Source organism: Mastomys coucha, unplaced genomic scaffold (genome assembly GCF_008632895.1).
Source record: "Mastomys coucha isolate ucsf_1 unplaced genomic scaffold, UCSF_Mcou_1 pScaffold22, whole genome shotgun sequence".
In the NCBI taxonomy this organism is placed as follows: Eukaryota; Metazoa; Chordata; class Mammalia; order Rodentia; family Muridae; genus Mastomys; species Mastomys coucha.
The window spans coordinates 111150150-111163816 of NW_022196905.1; the positions used below are offsets into that span (position 1 = coordinate 111150150).

General features: G+C 50.5%; 1 protein-coding gene across 2 annotated transcripts in view; it reads left to right on the top strand.

Annotated features, from left to right (window-relative positions):
* Window positions 1-2136: 2136 nt before the first annotated feature.
* Window positions 2137-13667, top strand: part of Nos1 (nitric oxide synthase 1) — a 175176-nt gene continuing 163645 nt past the window's right edge. For both annotated transcript variants that reach the window (XM_031337634.1, XM_031337632.1), the window contains exon 1: window positions 2137-2433. The gene's annotated coding sequence lies outside the window, so the exon portion shown is untranslated. The remainder of the gene's footprint in view (window positions 2434-13667) is intronic.

Consider the following 13667-nt stretch of genomic DNA (forward strand, 5'->3'; position numbering starts at 1 on the left):
GAGGGGTGTCTCGGGGTTGAACCCCAGTGCCCAATTCTGTTGAACTGAGACTTGTGAATGACAGGATTTCTGCACACCAATGTCACACTTACCCCAAGCTAGAAGAAACATTGGAAGCAAAGGTTTCAAGCAGTCTGTTTTTAATAGGCCATGTTTGCTTAACATCTACTATGTGCCAGACCTAGGGTGCTATGGGGAAGTAAAAACAAAATTCATGGCTCTGGCTTAGGGCTGGTCAGAGAGAGAAGAGCCAGGGAGGGGTGGGAAGCACTTGCCCACTGTGGGCAAGGACTCTGAGATGTCAGGTGACAAGGTGGCGCACGCCTTTAATCCCAGCACTTGGGAGGCCAAGGCAGGCAGATTTCTGAGTTCAAGGCCAGCCTGGTCTACAGAGTGAGTTCCAGGATAGCCAGGGCTACATAGTAAAACCCTGTCCCCTCCCCCACAAAAAAAAGATGTCAGGTGACAATATCTAAGATCAGCCATGGAGGAGGGCAGAGGACAACCTTTTTGGAATCTCTCCCAATTTCTGGAATCCAATGGGTGGGGAATCTCCAATCCTTTACAAAGCAGCCCCTCTCATGACTCTTAATAGAACATTCTAGTGAGTTTGTTAGTGACCCCACCATCTACTTGCTATCTGAGCTCAGAGCTTTGTCATCCCGAGGTCTCATCCTAAAGCCCATCACCTGCCTCGGGACCTGGCTCAGTGGCTCAGGAGGCCTCATGGCCAACGGCCCAGCCAGCTGCCTGCTCCCTTCTGACAAGTCAGGCAGTCTGACTCAGGCTCATCTTCCCCAGCCCCACGTGGAGGCTGGGTCTGCTCCAGGGGTGTGAACTACCAGCCAGGGTGTCCGCCAATCAGACCAAAATGAGCCCATAAGCCTCCGTGAGGATTAGACCTAAGAACATTCTAGAATCCCACACTCCACTTTGGAGCTCCCAAGGGGCAGACCACAGCAGACAGGTGTGTTACTCAACCTGTCTTGATTGAGGATAATGATACAGTAATTATTTAATCATCCAAAGGGACACAGGCCTGTCAGCTGCTGCAGCCCCAACACCTGGAGTAATGCCTAACACACAGTAGGCACTCAGTAGGTTCTTTTATTAAATAAGGACACAATAATTGCTGCCTCAATTCATCAAGTATGTAGCACAAATAATTACACCTCGTGCCATTATTATACAACTAAAAACAATTTTTAAAAGGGGATGCATCTTAATTTCTGTCTCCACAAGGGAGGTGCCACTATAATGCCTGCCCTGAAAGCTCTGCACACAGTAGGTGTTCAATAAGTACCATTACCCAGAGACAGGTACTGGGCATGAGTTCGTTGCGTCTGGGGAGAATGAGGACAACTTTTCCATTCTCCAAACCCTTCCTCTGTCTCAAAGTACTCATCCGTTGTATGTTGTAACTGTAGCAAAGCCCAGAGAGGTAGCGGAACCTGCTTGAGGTCACACAGCGAGCTTAGCACATCTCCTGACTCCGTGTCCAGAGCTTTTTTTCTTCTCACATCCCCAGCTGGGGCTCCACACTGGAACCATTAGATCAGCCAGGGAATGGGTGGGTCAGGAGAGAAGGCATCAGAAACCTAACGTGAAATACCCATCAGCAGGTCGTAATTTCTTACTTGTCTTTTAGATCTGGCTCCCTGTCCCTGAACCTCAGTTTTCCTCATCCAAACAAGGGGCTGATGTTGTTTCCTTTGCAGGAAGCACTGTGAGAAGCCATAACCCAGTGTCAGGCTGAGTGAGGGGTATGAGCTGACTCCCCTACTGTGTGATGTTGAAGAAGAAACTTAGTTTCTCTGAGCCTTAGGTGCTTTGTGTACAAATAAAGTACTTACTAAATAGCCACTTTGTGGAGCTTGTGAGCTGTGTTTGGGGGCAGCACAGGCACCTATCCTGGCACGCAGTAAATGCTCAGTTAAAGCTCCCAGGATTCCTGGGTGCCAGCCACAGCCGAGACACAGAAGACTCATGGCTGCAATCCTGACTCCAGGCCATCCCAGCCAGCTGGGGGAAACCTGAGCCACCTCCATCCCTGGCAGAAGCCTCCACAACCACCACAGCCCCTGGAATGAAAGAAAGGTCAGAGTCTAGGGAAGCAAGGCTGGCTGGTGTGATGGAGGAAGGGCTGCCTGGGGGCTGGCTAGCCACCCTCACCTCTCTCCTCTCCGCTTTCCAGGGGGAGCCTGAGCACGCTGAGCCTGGGTGTGCCCCCCCTGCCCAGGGCTTGGCCTCTGGGCCCCGTGCTGAGCCGCCTCCCAGCCTGCCCCTGGGGAGGGGCCACCTGGTGTCAATTAAGGCCCTGAGTCGCTCGGCCGCACCACGCAGGGCTGCTGATTAGAGCTGCAGTCTCTCCAGATGGGGAGCACGGACTGAGGGGCAACACCACCATGCCAGGGGGAGGCTTCCCAGAAGCCCGTGAGTAATGGGTGGGGGCTCTGTCCCCTGAGTGGGAGGGAAGCTGGGTGCATGCGGCCACTTGGGCATCAGGGGAGGGGGCTCTTCCAGCAGAGTTTGTTCTTTAGAGGCCTTTCCAGGCCTCTCCTGGACCTTCTTCTCCTCAGCCTCACCTCAAGGAGACCCCAGGGGACCGTATGCCATCCAGTGTCCTTCCTCCAGTCACGCAGTCGCAGAGGGCACCCCCACGCTGCGTCTGAAGGAGGCATGAAGGGTGTATGTGGGACCAGCTCGGTTGGAGGCTATTTGGAGGAGTCCCTGACTTTCTCCTGGGCACCCCACAGGGAAGGCTGCCTCTGTGCCCCCTCAGGTGGGCACCTAAGGCTGAGTTCCTACAATGTACTGGCCCCAGAGTCCATGCTGTGGGTGGCCCCACAGGGAAGCAGGAGAGGTCCCTGCACCAAAGCAGCTCTTCAAGGGAAAGAGGCTACATACAGCTCCAGATACTGTGTCCTGCCACAGAAGTCCAAGCCAGATCCTGGCCCCGCACCTGCTTTAAGGGCCACTGGTTCAGCTAGGTAGGGTTTGTATCACGGGGGAAGATGATCCCCAAAAGGGACAGTGTATGGGGCAGCTGTGTGCTTGTGGGATGGACTCTGGGTAGAGGGAGGGGGGCGATTATGGAGGTCTGTAGGATGTGACGTGACTCATGTTTGGCCCCCCGGCTTTGTCTGTGGAGCCTGGGCTCTTAGCTGGGAGAGGTTTCTGTAGCCATGGAAGGGTTTGTATGATGGCACCACTTGGCACTGGTGTCTGTGGAAGTTCTAAAGTTGGAGGACACCTGGGTAAGACCCAGGAAAGTGAAGGCAGCTGTTGACACATTAGAGCAATAGGTAGGCCCTTGCCTTATCCATATCTCTATTTGTGCAACAAACTACAGTCAAGCTCTACTGTCCTTGGGATGCATGCCCCTTAGTGTGAATTTCCTGTATGATATCTGTCACGTGCATCTTGGAGTCTGGACTAGGAAGGAAGGAGGGTCACCCCTGTGGCCAGCAGGCCATTGCAGTGTCTTTCTGTGACTGTGCATCTTGTGTTGCTCTTGGTGACCATGCCGTGTGGACATGGGCCTCTTGGCTGTGGGGCCAAGTTACTTACTGCAGCCTGTTCTGTCCTTCTGAGGGCATATGAGTTCTGGGGGGCGCCATACCCTTTGAGGTTGCTGGGCAGTAGCTATCTCCCCACTACCTTCGGTATGCATTTTTGGGGACTTAGCTAGTTTTATCTCCGAGACTCCTACCTCCCTGGTAGCTGGACTTGAGGACTGAGCCCCTGGAATCATGTCTGTGAGTCTGAGGCAAGAGGGAAAGGGGGGTTAGCCATGGAAAAGCCCGATTGCTTTCTGGGAAATAGTGACCCTAGCTCATTTCCCCCAGAAAAGTCCTCGCCAGCCTCCTTCCAATTAGGATTTGGGCCTGACACGGGGATATGGTAGTGAACGGAGAAGTCAGTCAGGTCACAAAAGCTTTACCAAGAAACATTTGCTCTCAGAACCAAATTACAAAGCAGCCACCCTGCAGTGGAGGCCTTTATTCCCACAGCCTGCTACACACTGTGTGGTGTTCACTGAGCATCTACTATGAGCCAGATTCTGTGCTCACAGGTGTAGACACCTGAACTTGAGACTCCATCCTCCTGCCTCTTTCCCCACTGTGGGCAGCAGGACACCCATGACTGGTCTGGGACATGCCAGGTGCTAAAGCTATAGAAGCAGATTGAGGTCCCTTCTTGGTTGGGGGGGGGTCCCCTTGAAGCACCAATCGAAATGTTCCCAGAATCCACTGGGAATCAGTGGCTGTAGCTAAAGCCCAGAATTCAGTTTGTGATGGACCGTAATTGATCCCTTAGCATCTTGAAAATATCCACCCCAGGACAAAATGGAGTTCATGCGTGCCCATGGCTTAACTGTGTTTTCCTGAGGGAACATGTGATTATTCCTCTGCTTGCTGCCTAAGCCTGTCCAAGGCTCAGGCCACTCATTAAAGAGACAATGCGTTCAGTGTTCCCCACAAGCTGGACACCACCTAGTGTAGCACGTGAGATGACTCACGACTCAGGTCCCTTCACCCTCCAAAGTTCCCCCAGTCCTTTCCCACCTGCTCTCTGGGGGCCACACCTGGAACCCCCAGAGCTAGCCTCTTACTGAGCTCCAGTCTTCAGTGGGACATGGGCAATTTTGTTTCCTGGTTTGATTTAGTTAGCCATGCTGGCAATGGGTCTTGTGCATGCTAGGCAAATACTCTTATTATAGAGCTACAGCCCCTGCTCCTCTTTGTTTTTTAATATGAAATTTTAATAACTTTTAAAATTTCACTTTTTAATATGACATTTTTAGTAACTTTTAAAATTTCACATATGCATACAATGTATTTGGGTCATATTTACCCCCACTCCCTCCAGACCTGCCCCCTCAGCCCCCACTCATTCCCAACTCCATGTCTTTTCCTTTTTTAATAGCTCACCAGAACTAATCTGTGCTGCCTGTGGACTCGTGGGTATGGGAGCACCCACTGGAGCAGAGTGAAGCTAAACCCCTGGTTTTCTGAGACATGGCCTGCTTCCTTTCCTCTTCCCCAGGCCAGGATTACAGACAGGCTCTGCCACACCTGGTACCTAACATGTAGGTAGAGCTGATCCCGGAGGATGAGGGAGCCATTAAGGGAGTGGGTAGGGCCTTCAGAAAACAACAAAGAACTTTTCATACATTACAGGCAGACATGGAAAACTTTTGCCCACACAAAACTCTAGAGAAATGGATTAGTGTCGAATGTTCCAGAAGAGGTGGACGGAGGTCTTGTTGTCTCAGTCCTCATTTGACCCCTTGCCTTCGCAGGGTCTTGAGGTCCCCTGGTGAAACCCCTGTGGTAGCCAGGCAGCTGGCAAGTCCCAGTCCAACCAGGGGGACATGGCAGGTGATGAAGTGGTGGCCTTGAGGTTGGAGGAGATCCTGATAGTACCTGAGAAAGGCAGACTCTTAGGAAGGGAGGCATTCTCTCAGACATCTGTTCCTGTAGTCACTCAGCAAACAGCTATTAAGCTCCTACTATGTTCTGTAATTTGAGCTATCTGTCAGGTAGGGGACAGAACACAACCTAGCTGCTCCCCTTGGCACAGAGGGGTACTATCTGTATGTAACATGGCTTTGGTGGGTGGGATCTGATCAGAGCTTCTCCAGAGGTTGTGATGATAGGCAGGTGGCCCAGCCTATCTCACCAGCACCCCAGCAGGAAAAGGATTGTCTGGGGTCTGAATGGTGGAAGGAGGGCTGTCATGACAGAGGGTGCAGTTTACACAGGGCACTGGCCAAGGCTGGCACAAGCCTCAACCTGGTCCATGGGGCTCTGGAAAATGGGCTACCTTTCTGAGCCATGCCACCCAGTGGCTCAGGCAAGTGGGCTCAGTTAGTCATTGGCTCAAGCTGTCCCCAGCTGTGAGGGGGATGTGAGCAGAGGGGAATGTCAGTTTGATAGATAACCCAGCTTCCTCCACTCCCAAAGGCACAGAAGCTGGGGCACAGGTGCCATTGAAAGCCACCTGGGTGAAACAAGCTTGTGCCCCACCACAGTAGGCGACTTCTAGACTGAAAGACAGGTAGATGAGAAAACCACATGGGCTTGTCATTCCAATGGAGAACGTAAAGGAAAGCCAATGGAAGGACCAGAACCAGTGTGGGAAGTCAGGTGAATGATCAAGGAAGAGTCTGGAAGCCAAGTTCAAATCTTAGTCCCACCCTGTGGTGTCCCATCGCTTTTGAACCAGTCCCTTGGTTTTCCAGGCTGGTGATTCCCTGGCTGTGGAGTGTAAATGCCATGTAGCCCCATCTCATGGCATGATGGGTACAATGTCTGTAGAAATCACATAGTCCAGTCTCTGGAAGCTGCAAAGGACAGTATGGTACACTGAGGCAGAGTCCAGCCACAGGTAGCCCCCTTACTGTGGAATAACTGGGGCCTTCCCTGACCTGAACTCAAAGTGCATGCCCAGGGCTTTTTGTCTCCGGGGAGTTGAGGAGGAAGCATGGCTTCCTTAGTACACGTTCTGTTGCTGTGATAAACACGATGACCCAAAGCAGCTCTGTGATCTTAGATTTGGCATAAGGCTTACAGTTGTAAGGCTTATAGTCCATCACCAAGCGGAGCCAAGGCAGGAACCTAGAGGCAGGAACTGAAAATAGGCCATGGAGGGGTGCTGCTCACTGGCTTGCTCCCCATGGCTTGCTCAGCCTGTTTTCTTTACAACCGAGGACCCTGGGATCACACTGTACACAATGAGCTGTGCTAACCAATCATTAATCAAGAAAATATAGGCCAGGTGTATGGCTCTTGCTTTTCCTTCTAGCACTTGAAGAGACAGGTGGATCTCTATAACCTCAGAGCTAGCCTGGTCTAAGTAAGAGATTTCTGGGCCAGTCAGGGCTACATAAAATCATTATCATCATTATCATCATAGTAGTAGTAATAAATGGGGTCTAGAAAGATGTTTCAATGGTTAAGAGCACCTGTTCCTCATGTAGAGGACCTGAGTTCAGCTCCCAGTACCCACATGGTAGCTCACAGCCATCTGTCACTCCAGTTCAAGGGGTTCCGATGCTCTCTTCTAGCCAGTGCAAGCCCCACATGTGCACACGGCACATTTGCATAAAATGGACAAAATACATAAGAATCAGTGACTCCAAGGAAAAATAAAATATCCCACAGTCTTGCCCTGTAGTCCAGTCTGATGGAGGCATTCTATTAATTGGGGTTTCCCCTTCACAGGTGACTCTGGCTTGTGAACAGCTGGCCCCAAAATAAGCAACACAGGATGTGTGTGGGGCCAGAGCTGACTCAGGAGGGGCTTGTATTCAGCTGAGAGCTAGAGGAGACAGAAACCTGGAACTGCTCCAGTCCTGTCCCTCCTCATACCTCATGCAGGCCTGAAGCACTGGCTAGAAGCCTCCCACCCTGTCAGTCATCCATCCCAGAAGGGATGGATGCAGAAGCACATGGTCCCTCAGCTCCCATCATGCACTGGACCCTGAGATTATGCATGAGTAACAAGTAAGGATCCCCATGTACACCAGGTTTCAAGTTCATAGTGGGGTTGCAGGACTCCAAGGATATGGTCAAGGTTAGAGGGCAGAGAGCCAGGAGATCACCGCAGACTAAGGAACAGGCTCTGGAGGTTTGGGGGCAGGGTGGTGGGAACAGGGGTGCAGCGGGGATATGAGCAGAGTCATGAGTGAGGACATGACCTCCTAACAGAGGGAGAAGTACAGAACCCCAAGAATGGCATGTGTTTAATGGTAAAGGCACAATACAATGTAGTCAAGGCTGTGGGAGGAAGGGGAGATGGCATGAGGTTGTAGGGGAAAAGGTATCTGTCACAGAAAGGTGTGTGAGGATATGTGTGCATGAGAGAGGTGTGTAGAGGCATGTGCGTGTGAGAGAGACAGGTGAAAGTGTGTGAGGTGTTAGCTTAGCATGTAAGAGGTGTGTCTGGATATAAGAGAAAGAGAAGGGTGTGTGTATAAGAGAGGGAAAGAGAGGTTTGTGAGGGAGTGTGTGTGTGTGTGTGTGTATGAAGATGTGTATACTTGTCTACATGTGTGAGGTAAGTGTGTGAGGATATGTGTGTGTGTGTGTGTGTGTGTGTGTGTATAAGGCAAGTGTGAAGATATGTGAAGGGGGTTATCAAGGTGCCTGTGTGCAGACATGAGGACTTAGGGAGATTGTGAGGATGTGGGGAGCATGAACACATGTGTGAGCACATGTGTGAGCATGTCAGAATGCTATAAGGTGTATATGGAAGGCATGTGTGAAAGAGCTCATGGGGGGGTTGTAAACAGAGGAATGTGCATGAGATGGGTTGGGTCAGCGAGACAGCATGAGTAAGCATGTATGTTGGTGTGCACGTGGGAGGTGTGTAAGAGAGCACATGTGTGTGAGATGAGTGTGTGACAGCATGGGTGAGTGTATATGTTGGTGGTTGGTGTGTATCCATCCTTCCCTTTAATTGCTCATTCACTCCTTGGTGTGAAGACAGAATCTTACTATGTAGCCCAGGCTGGCCTGAAACTCACAACTCTCTTGCCTCCCAAACCCAGAGGATTCTCCTACCACACCAGAGCCAGGGTTCGTGTGTTTAATGAAGCATTTACAGAAGTTGGAGGGTGTGTATGTGAGGCCATGGGCGGGGCCTGTGTCAAGTGCTGTGGGAAGCATGTACTGGCATGCATAACCTGTGTGGTAGCCATCTTTGTGTGTCAATGTGTTTTCACCCAACTTTGGATTCTTGGACACCAGAGAAACTCAAATTTAATTCTATTTATACCTACCCAGCAATCCCGGCAGTGTCTAAAAGATGTCCCATCTCTCCGGACACTGCACCCCCAGCTTGTAGTCCTCCACTTGCTATTCGAGGACCCTCTCAGAAGCCATGTGAAGACTTTCCTCTTATTAGCAGGCATGGGAGCTGAGGCCCATGGGCTCAGAGCCAGGCATGGACAGGGCTTCTGGGTCATGGTGATAGTGTGGTAAGACTGCTCTCTGACCGCTGGCTAGCATGCATGCTCGTGTGGGCAGTGACATGTGTACTGAGAGCCCACGTGTTTCTGGATTGTCCCCTTCTCCTCTGTGTTGGGGCAGTTTACTGTCAGAATCCCCTTCATTTGGATTTTCCTTCTCTTCCACTGGGAATAGATAAGGCTACAACAACTACATATTCAACAACTACTCTTCTTCCCCCTCCTCCGCCTCCTCTTCCCACATCCTTCTCCCCCCCTCCATCTTTCTCCCCATCCTCCTTCCTATTCTCCCTCCCCTCCCCCTCCTTGTCTTCCCCATTCTCCTCCCATTGCTCCTCCCCCTCCTCTTTCCACTCCTCCTCATCATCCTCCCCTTCTCATCCTCTCCCTCCTCCTTCCCCCTCCTCCTTCCCCTTTCTCTTTCCCCTCTTTCTCTCCCTCTTCCTCCCCCCTCCTCCACCTCCTCTCCCTCCCCCTTATCCTCCTCTTCTTCCTCCTCATCATCCTCCTTCTCTATCTCTTCCTTCTCCTTTTGTGACTCAGTTTAATTACAGAACACAGGATGAAAAAAGAAACAGCCTTTTTGCAAAGTTGGCAATATTTCCAAAACAATAAATTGCAAAGAGATACTTGATGCTCCCCAAGAAAAACATGATCTAAACACCACCGACAACCAAAAGCTCATGTGTTCAATAGGTCAAACCTGTAGCGGGGAAAAAAAGCAGCTCAGTCTGGAACTGTGTGTTTCTGGCCAGTGAGTCCTGCCCCACTACAGACCTTTCCCTGTACATGGGGTGCCCAGTGCATAGTCATGGTCTTCTGCATGCCTCAGGGAATGGGTGGCACTGAGAAGCCAATCCCCAGCCTTGACTCACTGACAGGGAAGCTGCTGTCAAAAGTCTGAGCCTCACAGGACTCCAGGTGCCATTAAAATTAGTTGCTGAGAGAACATGAAAGACTTTGATTACACTCTCCCACACTGTGTGTCCACTCCAGGACACACACATGCACACACATATGTACACACATGCACACGCACATACATACACACATACACAAACACACACTCAGGCATACACTCACTCACACACACAGATATATACATTCTCTCACACACAGACACACACACACTCATGATCAGTCAGCTCTTCCATTCACCTACCTAATCATTTGCCCATCCATCCTTTGATCCATCTATCCATCTTCCCTCCCTTCCCTCCTGTTAGTAATTTCTTCAGCTCTCCCCCTAGCCATCCTGTATCTATTCACTCCCCACTGACCAGCTCACACATCCATTCCTGCTTCACCAATCACTCACCCATCTTCCTGTATCCAGCTGATCCATTTATGAATCTTCGTGATTATTCATCTACCTCTCTGTGCTGGGATCCCCAAGACTCCCCCGGGGTCTGGTGACTTTCAAGGAGTCTCTCGTATATAGTAGAGTAAAAGAAGGCAAAAGAAAAATACATGGCTGCAGCCAAGGCTGATCACCAAGATGGCCCCTTGAGCTGATGTGGTGAAGGCAGGCCTGGGATGGCTCTGCCGAGGGCATAGGGACTGGCCCTCCTCTCAGTTTCCCCTTCAATGTCACCATCAGACTATGCCCTGCCCACTTCACATGCCCATCACTAAGCCTCTCACTTGCTCCATGAAATGGACAGGGTCTAGAATGGCCCTTTGCTTGATTAATGCATCACAGCCAGAGGCTCAGGGAGGTGGGGTCACTGTCTACAAGGTTTTGAGCTTTTATGGTGGTGCCTGCTGCAGTATCTTTGGAGATGGTGTGCCTTTAAAAGGCTCAGATCCTCACAGGCACATCCCCTTCAGTGTCACCGTGAAATGTCCTCATTACGATGTTTAAATGGGTGCCGGCAGACACGCTCCATGAGTTCCTGGCTCTTCCCGTCTTCCCACACTGTTCTACAGCAGAACTGGATGGACTCGGTAAACATGATTGCAATTATGCAGCCAATAAAACTCGCCCTGGAAACATGCGTGTGATGGGCAGTGTGTCTCTCTGCCGAGACAAAACTGCTATACACCCTGAAAGTATGGGACATGCTGCCTAGAGGGGGTCTTTTTTAACTTTTGAAGTTTAACTCACAGTTGAGAGGGTCTGGGGGCAGTTCATGGGGTTTTTTTTTCCTTCCAGGGGGTTCTTTTAATCACCCTTACACAGCCTCTGCTGCAGTGACTTGATTTTCTGCTTCATTTTCCTCAGTAGGGATGTGAATCCATCTCTTCCTTAAGGTATAGCTGATGTCCTATCCTCAGGCTTCACTGGGCACCAGCAGGATCATTTTCACACAGCATCCATGTTGTCCCCTTGCCCTTGTGTGATAATTCCAGTTGGGTGGCTCGGTATGGTGGCTGTCACAGGCATGGTGCAGAAGTGACTTCAGAAGCCACAGAGTTGGGGCTGGCAAGATGGCTCAGTGGGTAGGAGCACTGACTGCTCTTCCAAAGGTCCTGAGTTCAAATCCCAGCAACCACATGGTGGCTCACAACCATCCGTAATGAGATCTGACACCCTCTTCTGGTGCGTCTGAAGTCAGCTACTTACATATAATCTTAAAAAAAAAAAAAAAAAGGCACAGAGTTCAACAACAAGATGTTCACCTGTCAGTTCAAGAATGCTGCCTGCCTCCGCCTGCATGCTAAAACACCAAGTACAGCAAGCCCAAGTTTATGGTCTAGGGCAGGGGGAACCCCAAGAAATCAAGCGCATCTTGCAGAAAATAGGATCCTGAAAGGTTACATAGGATCCAAGAGGCTTGGGGGCATTTTGGTTTGATCTCAAGAGGGAAAGCTAAAAGCAAAGGGCGTGGAAAGAAATAGGCAGGGCAGGGCAGTGCTTATCAGTTATCTTAGCATTGAGGGGGCAGAGCTAAGAGGGTCATGAGTTCAAGACCAGCCTGGGCTATAACATGAGATCCTTGAAGAAATTGTGGGGAAGGATAGAGAAATAGGGAAGGAGGGAGACTGGAGAGATGGCTCAGTGGTTAAGAGCACTGACTGCTCTTCCAGAGGTCCTGAGTTCAATTCCCAGCAACCACATGGTGGCTCACAACCATCTGTGATGGGACCCGATGCCCTCTTCTGGTGTGTCTGAAGACAGTGACAGTGACAGTGTACTTACATAAAACAAGTGAATAAATCTTTAAAAAATAAAAATAGGGAAGGAGCGAGGAAGGGAAGGACAGGCAGACAGTTGCACAGATTTAGCAGGTTTTGAATCTTGATGGTGATACCCAAAGAACGGGCTTGCATGTGGCCTTCCCAGGGTCACCACCTGGGGATTTGGAAGAACCAACATGCAGCTAAGCTAAGGGAAACCTCCACAGCTTTCCTAGGCCTGCAGGGATCTGGTCTTGGCTTCACCCCACTTTTTTGGTCCTTGGTTGCTTCATAGGCAACTTGAGCAGGCTTGGCAGCAGAGACGAGTGAGTCAGGCAGACACAGGAAGAATCAGGAGGCCCACAGTCTCAGCCCTAGCCATCCGCCACACTGGCTGTGTGGTCTGGGACTCATCCCTAAACACAACAGGGAGTGTGTTTCCTAGGTCCAGGTGGTAAATGGGAGCCGACAGTCACCCTTCCCTGGGATGCTTGCCAGTGTTTTAACGTGTGATATTTGCAGGGTCGTTGTTTCGGCAGCGCCTAGAAGCTGTGGGCTTGCAGGAAAAACTGTCGACACGGCAGCTCCACCCTACACTAAGGAGCCACTGTAATTCCCTCCTCTTTGCATGTCCTTTCTACCACACATCTGGTCCCAGCTTCCTACAGGTTGTGGGTCCAGGAAGGATGCTATGACTTCATGAGTCTTGACCCACTTTCTCCTCATGCTCAGGGGCACAGACCCCTTCTCAGAGCAATGGTGGGGGGAGGGTGTCCCAGCCCCTAAACCTAGCTTTGCAGAGGTCACCACCACCTCCAGCTTCTCCACGGGTGCTGAGGACCCAAGGCCAGGTTCTCAGAGCCTTGTTCTCAGTGCACCAGAATGCAATGTTCTAGTGTGTTTGAAACCCTGTGATCCACAACTTGTCACTTCCCTGAAAGAAACACAGTGAGCCGTCATGTGTTTGCATTGACACATTGATTAACTTCTGCTAGCTGTGAGCCTAACACTGTTGTTTTATGTCACTACTGGGAAGTGCGTGCTTATAATCTCAGTACTCAGAAGGCTGGCGGGGGAGGGGCGGGTAGGCCATTATGAATTTGAGGCCAGCCAGGGCTACATTAATGAGACCCCTCCCATCTCAAGATAGACAATAACAATAGCAAGCTGTGGGATCTTGAAGTATGGACAAATATTAGTATCTCAGGTAACTGATGGCATTTATGGTAACTGATATTTACGGTAATTATAAAGGGACAGGAAAATGCCTCCAAAGTCTTAGTTCTTTGGGAGACAAAGATACAGGTATTGAAAACAGTCCTGGGGCATTTGTCCTTTTAAGGGATGCAAGTGTTAGGTTTTAGGGAGAGGCTAGCATGAAATAAAGATACTGGTTTTCCTGTCTACGTTCATGGTCCTTCTGAGTTGCGTCCCAAGAGCCCATGTTACATGTCAGATGGCGGGAGCCACCTGTCTGATGAGTTACCACCATCTGACTAGATTTATCTCTGTTTGAGTCCACTGAGGTTTTCCTCTGGGAACAGGCATACCTTGGGACTGATCCACTAAG